Consider the following 10,283-nt stretch of genomic DNA (forward strand, 5'->3'; position numbering starts at 1 on the left):
CTACGCCAGATTCTTATAGTATGAGGGCGCCGAAGGCACCCGGCTTTGGAACGCGTACAGCGCGACACGTACGTCGGGTTAAGTCTGAAGCAGTGCCGGATTAAGATATTTTGATGCCCTAAGCATTTCTAGACCATGGTGCCCCCTCTCCCTAGGGCCATTAAGATTACATTTTTTTTTGGTAAGTTGAGTGAAGTTCATTGCCGCATTACAGCTGAGAATGGAAATCAGTCACATCATTTTATCACGAAAATTGACAGTGCCGCAGCAGTAATGTTGAAACAGAGTACCTAATGCTGCTGCAGTCGCCACCTGAATGTCACCTTTATCATATGTTAGGTTAGAATGATGAAAAGATTGAAATGAAATAATGTAATTGAAAACGCGAGCGAAGCGAGCGCGAAAATTTTTCGATATAAAAACGCAATTTGATAGACAGTTGTACATTTTTACTTTTAGTTTGGAAATCAGTCACATCATTTTATCACGAAAATTGACAGTGCTGCAGCAGTAACGTTGCAACAGAGTAATGCTGCTGCTGTTGCCACCCGAATGTCACCTTTATCATATTTTAGAAAGTTATTAAAAACGCGAGCGAAGCGAGCGCAAAAATTTAACGATATAAAAAACGCAATTTTACTTTTAGTCCCAACCAGGCGCGAATCCAGGATTTCATACAAAGAAGGGATGGGACAGTTCTCTATGAGCCTAGCTTCGCATAGGGCTCGATATTTAAGGGTCTCAGCGAGGTTGTTTTCATGCATAAAAGATGCAAGAAAGCAGAGCTTGGAAATTGACCAAGTGAATTGAATTGGCGAAGTGTGAGCAAGGCAGTAGGCCCAGCTGCGAAAGAGGAAAGCTTGGATTTGGATCCACGCCCAAGTGTAATTAAGGCAGAAGATCAACTTTGCCGTAAGGCAGAAGGCCTCGCATAAGACCTAACGCGGAACCGCAAAAGAGTGGATTGAAATCGAATCTATGCATGTAATCACGACTCTTCTACTGCTACCGATTGTTTCCCAAAGAATTACGCGCCATTATTTTTGCAAATTAGCTTTTGGACAGCTAAAAAAATATCGTGTGGTAAAAACGATGTGTCTGTCCCTAATTTTAAAATTTGTTTTACTTTTTCAACCTGGCATTTTGGTGCCCCCCCTGAACGTGACGTCCTAAGCACGTGCTTGTTTTGCTTATTGGTTAATCCGGCACTGGTCCGAAGGTTTTACTATGAGGGCGCCTTCGGCGCCCGGCTTTGGTAAGCGTACAGCGTGTCACGTACGTCGAGCTTAAGGAATGCAAATCGGTTATTTTTTGTATGGAAATAACCGCGGTTTCGGTTAGAAACCGATTATTTCCACACAAAAATAACCGATTTGCATTCCCTAGTCGGGCTAAGGTTAAGGCATTCAGAAGTTAAGGTGTTATAAAGAAACTCAGATAAATAAATATATACCTACATACAAACACGAACGCTGAAACACAATACACTCTCTCTCTCTCTCTTTTCTGGGTAGTCGTGAAAAAGATGGCACTGTGCAATGAGGGGTAATTAATTTACTGTCGTTTAATTTTGTTGTATATTATTAATTCGACATAATTATTCAAAATTTGTTGATGTCCGTACCCCCTCATCTAAACTTAGAGTTAATTTGGCAAAAACCTTCCTCGGTGGCTATTCATGTCACTACGTATTAAATTCAGCGCCATCTGTTAGTTTACCAGGATACTCAATAGTGGTAGAACATATTTGAAAAAAGTTTGCCCCTCCTTCCTAAGTAGCACCATAAGATTCAGGGGCAAACTTAAATCAAGCGAGGGTTGTGGATACCCCCCCTTTTAAGGATTGGATTTTTATAGCCTATAACCTGGCCGGAGATGTCTTCGACCGATTAGTAAAGTTTGCATCAAAATCCGTTCAGCCGTTTTCACGTGATGCGCGTTCAAATAAACAGACAAACAGATAAACAGATAAACAGATAAACAGACAAACAGACAAAAATTCAAAAAACTGTTGGAACGTGTTCTGTTATCGATTCTAAGTATCCCCAGCCAACTTTTTTTCAAATATCTTCCATGTACAGACTTTCGACCCTCTACAGCTTTATTATATGTATAGAAGATAGATAGATAGATAGATAGATAGATAATACCGTCGTATTATTATGCAAAATGCCGTTAGCCAACATTTTTTAATGTATTTTTTCTACTCGTCGACTATAATTCTTGAATTAAGATTTCTTATACCAAACTTCAATTGGGTATTTTTAATGTATGGGCTCCCAACTCAACTATAATATTCATATCGATACACTTTAGTCAACTATAATGAAATTGACCAATCACAGCTCGCCGCCATCAAGAGGACGAAACAAAACCATAGCTCAAAATAATTATTTATTTTAGGTTGTATAGTAGAAACAATTGGTTCATAAGTCAGAAACGCGCATGTGACACCCTTAATATAGCAACATCCATAGACTACAAAAGCCACTTAGTGTTGCTTGTTAGTCTTCATAGGCTACGGTGGCCAGAATCGAAAAAACAAGTGTCTAAAAATTTAATTTAGCGCGGAGCAAGTACCAGGGCCTCATGAGTTACGAGGTGTCGTTGACCAACGCGCCGGGCGGGCCGGGGCGCGTAGTATGAATAAGGTATAGCGGCTGCTCGCGTACCATCTTAGCTGCATACTTTTGGTTTGGTTTGTTTGTATGATTCTACTAGTTTAAAGTATTATTTTTGTTGACTCGTAGAAAAAGTATTGTATAAAATAGTGATATAATCAAGCTTTTCAATCTCGTACCTGACTTAGGCAACTCAGCAAGCTTCGTTGCCTAAACACGGTACTCGACTGAAAAGCTCTCTATTCTATCACGATTGTATAAAATACTATATTACCTAATCTTAGTTTTTTTTTTGTTTTGTGTAATATATATTTTATATATTTTGTCGGGTCCTTATCGGCGTGAGAATGCGATGCCATCTGCTTGACCGTTTTATTTTGCAGTAAATTACTCCGCGACTTTCTAGCTCCTATCGTTAGTGTTGCTAGATTATTTAACCGCGTGTGAACTCTCGTTTAAAATTTAAGTTTTGTGTAGGTATACAAAAACCATTTGATATGAACGTTAAAATGGACGATGATGTGATAAAAAAACTATGGGATTACTTTAAAAAAAATATGAGGGCCGGAGTGCTAAGTGTCTGCTATGCTCAAAGATTCTATAATGATATGTAACATGTTAAACATGTAACCGTTCAACCACAGGCTTAAAAGGTTATTTACAGAAGATTCACTGTGTCAATTTTACGTCCGGCAGCACCAGCAACAGTTACAAATAAACTACGAGTACTCACTTTCAGAGATCTCAAAAGAAATAAACTTTCGCAAGAAATGATCTCAAGAAAAAAGTTTTAAGTTTAAATTACGCCCTATTATCCTCCCTTTGTTTGGTTTATTTCATTTTAATAAAAAAAAACATGTAGAATTGCACCATGTGTCTTTTTTTGCAAAATCGGTAAACTGCTGGATCCGCGCTGGATCCAGCTGGATTGATACCGATCCAGCAAAAATCCAGCTGGATTGAAAACGCTGCTGGATTGCAATCCCTAGCAGTAGTGGATAGATAGAGGTGGAATTTTGTGATATGCATACATTTAGCATTTACTACATGACTACCAATGTGATGGAAGAGAACAACTTCATTAAAAGATCTTTTTCACCCTGCATAAATGATTGCCGGATGTCTAGGTCCTCATGCGGAAAGTGCCTCTGTGGAAGGACACATTTCTACCCTTTACTACGAGTTGCAAGTTGTGGAAAGTTTTCTAAGAAGGGTTCGGAAAGTTCTCGGAAACGTATGGTTTTTTCATTTTATAAAAATGGCTTAGTATTTAGATAGTGTATGTTTCTTTCCATGTGAACAATTTTGCTACTGTGGTAACTTTCTAATTAAGAAGTCACATTCGTCATAAGTCAAAGGCTCGAAATTCAAAAACATTAATTTATATTCATTAATTAATCACTGTTTTGTATTTGTGCAAGTATGTAGTCTGTGTTTCGTCTGTGTGGTAAAGTCCATACTTGCATACAATAAAATACATACTTAAGTTTAGATTTACATACAATAAAATACATACATATCATGGGTAAATAAGACCGTGTATTCATTCAGTCACTAAATAGCACGGAAACTGACTAAATAAAATAGGGCGTGTGTCCTTCCCCAGAATCACACCGCACATACCTAACAACCTAAGTCATTAGGTGTTGGTTCACAGCCTCACAGTACGGGGTAAGGCGGGCGCGTAATATGTTTTAGCTATACGCTACACGACTTTCAATATGTAGTTATTAACAGGTTTGTCGTAATGTTTGATTGATACCAATACTGCTGATATCTGCATACGATTTGAACCTGTAAGGACCACTTGCACCATTCACTAACCCGGTTACCTGGAGTTACCATGGTTATCAGTACAATTTGACACTTGGTTAAAGGTTGGCCCGGTTAACCCCGTGTTAGTGGGTGGTGCAGGTGGCCCTAAATATATTTAATAAAAAAAGAAACATTTTTACAATTTCGACGTACCATTTCCGTTTACCTTACCTATACTGTAGTTACATAAGTGCAATAAAATAAGTAGACTTAAACGTTCAATAATACCAACATGTTTGTTACAAGGTAACATAAATAATATCACTTATTAATAATATAGTACAAGTAAAGCAATATTAATAATGTAAGCCACGTATTACTAGTTGAAGAATATTTTTTAATTTGAATATACTCGTACATTATATAACAAAGTGTCCCAATTCTGGAGGCTTGTATTCCCCATGTACTACCCGTTCGTTTCAAGTTGGCCGTTACCCCCTGGCCCGCTTCCCCGCACCACGCCCTCTGACGCCTTATCCACTTGACTAAAACAGGTTTACAACTACTTAAATTTTAAACTATCACTAAAATTATTAAATAAAGTAGGTTTCTGAAGAAAGTGGATCTGTAACTATTTTTAAGTTATTTGGATTTTACTGAAATGTGACGTGACGCGGTGGGTAAAATTATGTTAAAGGGCAAAGTTTTATAGTTTTACGGTAAGCATAAAAAACTAAAGTAAGGAATTATTTTTGTTGATAGCTCTAGAAAGAATCGGACCAAGAAAAGAAAGTCTGCAGCGGATTTGATAGCCCACACAGTGTGTTTTTATACGTCATAATTTCATAGAAGTTTGACCTTTAAAATAACACGTGCACTGCGTGGGCTATCAAATTCACTGCAGTCTTTTCTTGGTCCGACTCTAATAGTTATCCCTACTACGTAATTACGTATACAAAGTTGACAGTCATTATATAACGGGAGACGGCCAACTCGAAGTGAACGGATAGTAACTAGGAGGAAGCCTTATGGCGACTGCACAAATGTACCGTTGCACTTATTTAACGCTAACCGCTCACTCCATAGTCGCGTATTGAGTTGCACTAGTGCCTCAATATGACAAACGAAAACAACGCGGCGACGCAACCCCATACAAACCTGAACGGAATTATGGGCACAAAAGCGACACTTGAACCATCACGTGTTTTGGGACATTTCTTCCCTAATAAATGCGAGACTTAAGGCTTCCATCAATGTGCGGCACTGTGCAGCACAACCATTATTGTACTGAACTTGTGCCGCACACTAGTGGAATCCGATCGTTACACTTACAAAGCATCTTGTTATTATGTCACCGCCTGGACGGTACAACTTGTGTGTCGCGCGATATTATGAATGGTATCGCTCCAGTCGTGGCCACTCGTGCCAACCGTGCTGCTAATGTTACGATATATTTTGCCTTAGTTAAGAATAGATAACTAATAAAATTGTAAGAACCTGTTTCCCGTATTATGTCTAAGCAAGCAAGGACATGCAAATTCTTCAAAGTATCTAAATACTTACTTACTCTAGTTAATATTAATATGGGTAAGTAATTAATTATACATACAAATTAGAAAATTATATATCGACTTTGTATTTTTTATAAATCACATCACGGTATTATTAGTACGTATATGTCGACGATCTGTAGCGGACATTGTACTTTAGTCATAAAAATACACCTACTGGATTTTTGAATAACATTTGTAATCAATATTAATAATTAATAGAGGCAGATAATGGAGATAGCCTCATAGATGTCGATGTCGCAGTCGGATCGTATAATCCGCCGTATTACATTACGGCTAGCCGTTTTCAAAAACAGGGGCGTTTTGAAATGCGGCGGTTTAACGATTAGCCGTATTGAATGCGGCTGAATGAGAATCCGCCGGAATGTATTCGGCGCCATACGTTCTTCAACACGGCTAGCCGTAATGTAATACAGCGAGTCATTAGCCGCCGCTTTGACAGTTTTTAGTTCCCATTTTTAACACTCGTGGCGCTGCCTGACAAACGCTGGGGTGTCCATCAAATCTAGAGTTTGTCGGACTGTTTCTTTTCAAAAAAAATTTTCCTTCGCAACTTAACTAGACGGAGCCCCGCTTCGCGGGGCTCCTATTTCTGAGCGGTTTGCCCTTCGGGCATCTGAAGCTACCTAACGAACCTAACCTACCTACCTATTAATTAAGTGAGACGTCCGTGAAAACTTTACACTTTGGGGAAAAAAGCGTAGGTAGGTAATTAGGTTAGGTTCGTTAGGTAATAACTTCAGATGCCCGAAGGGCAAACCGCCCAGAAATAGGAGCCCCGCTTGCGGGGCTCCGTCTATTTAAGTTGTGAAGGAAATGTTTTGGAAAAGAAACACATGTAGTGCGGTGGGACCATGGTAGAAATAAATTAAATTGCAAACATTGTCAAACTCCGGTTACGTAGGCGACCGAAAGAACTGGTCACTCTACAATGTACGATGCGGCTAAACGTGGGCCGCCTTATTGAAGAACGTATCGCAGTGACAATCCGGCTAATCGTCGAACCGCCGCATTTCAAAACGCCCCTGTTTTTGAAAACGGCTAGCCGTAATGTAATACGGCGGATTATACGATCTGACTACGACATCGATACTAACTAACAGTAAAGCGTAAGGCATGTAAAGTATATAGCACACCATAATCGTCAGTTCATCACACACAATGTTAATCCGATGGTCTTCCATTGCTCGCATCTCAAATGTGTCCAAATTTAATCGTTATTGTAATTCCGTAATTGGAAATATACCTACTTAACGAGATTCAGTGATGAAAAATTAAATCATTAAATATTGATAATGTTTTTTTTAACCCACCAATATCTACACGAATTACTGATATGATATAGTGCAGAGTCTCTGAATAGTGTCCGTTATTAGACCGTTGTTTGACTTTAGGACTTCGGTGTCCCAAAAAACCCAGTCTAATACTGTAAAATGCTTAAGCATACGACACTGTTCTGGAGACCCCACACTAATAGAATAACACGTACCTCTGCTATCAAGTCCTCTAGTATGACAGCCGACTTAAGATGCCCCATATGGCGCTATGGTTACTACTTTCTACTGACTGAATTGTCAAAGTTCAAGATTGGACAACGGCTTGTTTTTCAGCTTTTCAGCAGAAACATTTGTGCTTCGATTTGATGAAGCACAAATGTTTCTTCGACTACATCTCTTCTATGTGCAAGGTATAAGCGCAGTTCTCGCCCATTTCTATGATTCAAACGCAGCTGGTTACATTTATATAGATCTACTCTACAAATAAATTGTTCGTAATTTTTGCATTAGGTGCACACATTACATGTAGGTACTAAAGACAATTATGTGAAAGAGAAAGTGCGGACACAAGTTAATGATGAAGTTAATGATGGTGAAGCTAATGATGGCTAAAAATCCTGGACGCTCTCTTAATTTGTTGATACGCCGGTAACAATACTGTTTACGCCAAAATTTGTATTTAAACGGGTCTAATAGGTACCTATCGCAGTAATCCTATCAAATACCTAGACGCTGCTAACGTTATTCCTAGGTCCAGGCTCTTGGCAGCTGTTCGTCAGTCGAGGTCAGAGTGACAGGCAGCTAAGAGATTAGGAAATGTAGTTATAAATTTGGAGTTGCATTATTACTTGAAAATCATTTAGTAGGTTACACTTAAATGTTATGTGATGTTCAGCGCCAATTAAAAGTCTGAGTTAAGTAAAACATCTATACTATGTATATTTATGTAATGGACATTCGGAGTAAATCTGAAAGGAACAGCCGGCCTAGCCAAGGTTACAATCGCTATCGCTTCGACAACGAAAAGCATTATGTCTCTCTATCACTCTTCTATATTAGCGCGACAGTGACAGTTGCATTTCGATCGCTACGGAGCGTAAGCGATTGGCATCTTGGCTACGCGGCCAGGTCATTGAACACATACGTTAATCTATTGAACCGGTTTCTGCGCTAGGGCAGTATCTGAGTAGGTATATACTTCGTTTTTTTAGCATCAGAAAAAGAGTTAATAATCTTGACGAGTCTTTTTTATTGAAAAACACTTGGAATATAAGTCACAGCAAATATATATGTAACAATAATAATCATTAACATTATTTTGGTTTTAAGTGTTTTTTTTTTTTCAATTAAAAGACAGGTCTAGATCGTTTACCCATTTTATAATGCTAAAAACCTGGGAATATCATCGAAGATTACATATCACTAAAGACTGTATCGATAAGTATAGGGACAGATTAAACCTGGACTAACTGTTGGCATGTGTATTATTTTGTATGACTATGTTCTAGGAGTTTGATCTGGGGGTATTTTTAAGCTATATCTGATTTAATAAGGTTTGACATTTTTTTTATGTTAGGGACTTTATGATGCTTTTAATACCGTATAGCAAATACAGTCCGGACAAGCCTATCGAGCTGAATTTGAGACTATTTCACCGACTCTTTGGTACGATTTAAAGTAACAACAGGTTAATAGGCTGCCAAAACATGTTATCTAAGTGTCCTCTTCACGACTGTTCAATTGAGCAGCTGCAGAATAAATGTGGTGAATTTTTATTTTTACATAAAAACGATTTTTCACCCTACGTTTTGGAATCCCTTTTATTTCTGATGCAAGCGTAATGACGGAGACCGCTAGAAGAATAAGCTTAAAACCAAAGCCTAACGGACATTAATGGCGTTGATCCATCGCTAGAGCGGGTCGATAGAAAGCTCCATGATAGTTATATTAGATGTCAAAGTCATAGTTGTCGTAAGCAGCATGCCATATTCTATAAAAGGCCACCATGCACAGATCCTAAGCTTTTTTTTAACGAAAAGAAATGCTTAGACTATGTCCAGATGTTTCGCTATACGAATCATGTGTAATTGCTGTTTACATAGTACGATTTTTTTTTGTGTGAGATTGTCTTGTTCGCAAACCGCAATTTTTCTTCTAGTATTTGTCCGCACTCGCTATTGTTACTCGTGAGGATTGGGTAAATTTCGTCCAAACCAGGCTCCACTTTACGTCGAGCTCCCAAGACGAAATGTGTACCTTATTAAAGCACTAATTAAACACATGTGTAGTTTTGAAATAAAAATAGAATACCAAAAAAGACGGCTAAGTTGTCCCTATAATTAACGATAGTCTTTATGACAGATACGCCACTCTCGACTCGACCCAAGTTAGGTGCCACAGCAAGGTCATCTCTGTATCTATGACATCTAGCTAAGATGTCAGACTCTAGCTCTCAACAAACTCAACATTTATCCTCAAGGCTCAAGGAACCTATAGTACTTGTTCAAATTGATAAAATTTAAATCATGCTCAATTGGATCAGAGATGCATTTTGTTGTTTCGTTTCATTCTCAAGCAAAACAAAATCAACTCTATTTCTTACTCTACAGGTTCCAATTTTAGTGGCAAATGTTATTTTTCATTTGTATGGCTTAAATTCGTTTAGAAGAAACAGAGTGTTACTTTAGAAGAAAATATATATAAGTAAATAAATAAAATCTGTCTATTCATATTTACGATAGACCCTGGTTAACATAGGAGAATTGCAAGGCATTTAGTTCAACTATTGTCCCAATTTTAAATAAATAATACAACGTTTAAAAACGGCAATGGATTATGTTCTCCATTTTATATGAAAGTGGCGTATCGTATGAGCATTAGCGTTACCTAATCTGGGCCAAAGCGCCAACGGCGAATACATAGGATTGTTTTCAACTACATTCCAATTAAATATATGAAATTGATGATCAGTACGTACCTAAGTACCCAAATGAGAACTTATAATATAAAATAGCCGTAGCGCAAAAATGCCTTATATTATTCCCAAGTAGACTAGTTAA

This window comes from Cydia fagiglandana, chromosome Z (genome assembly GCF_963556715.1).
Source record: "Cydia fagiglandana chromosome Z, ilCydFagi1.1, whole genome shotgun sequence".
Lineage (NCBI taxonomy): Eukaryota > Metazoa > Arthropoda > Insecta > Lepidoptera > Tortricidae > Cydia > Cydia fagiglandana.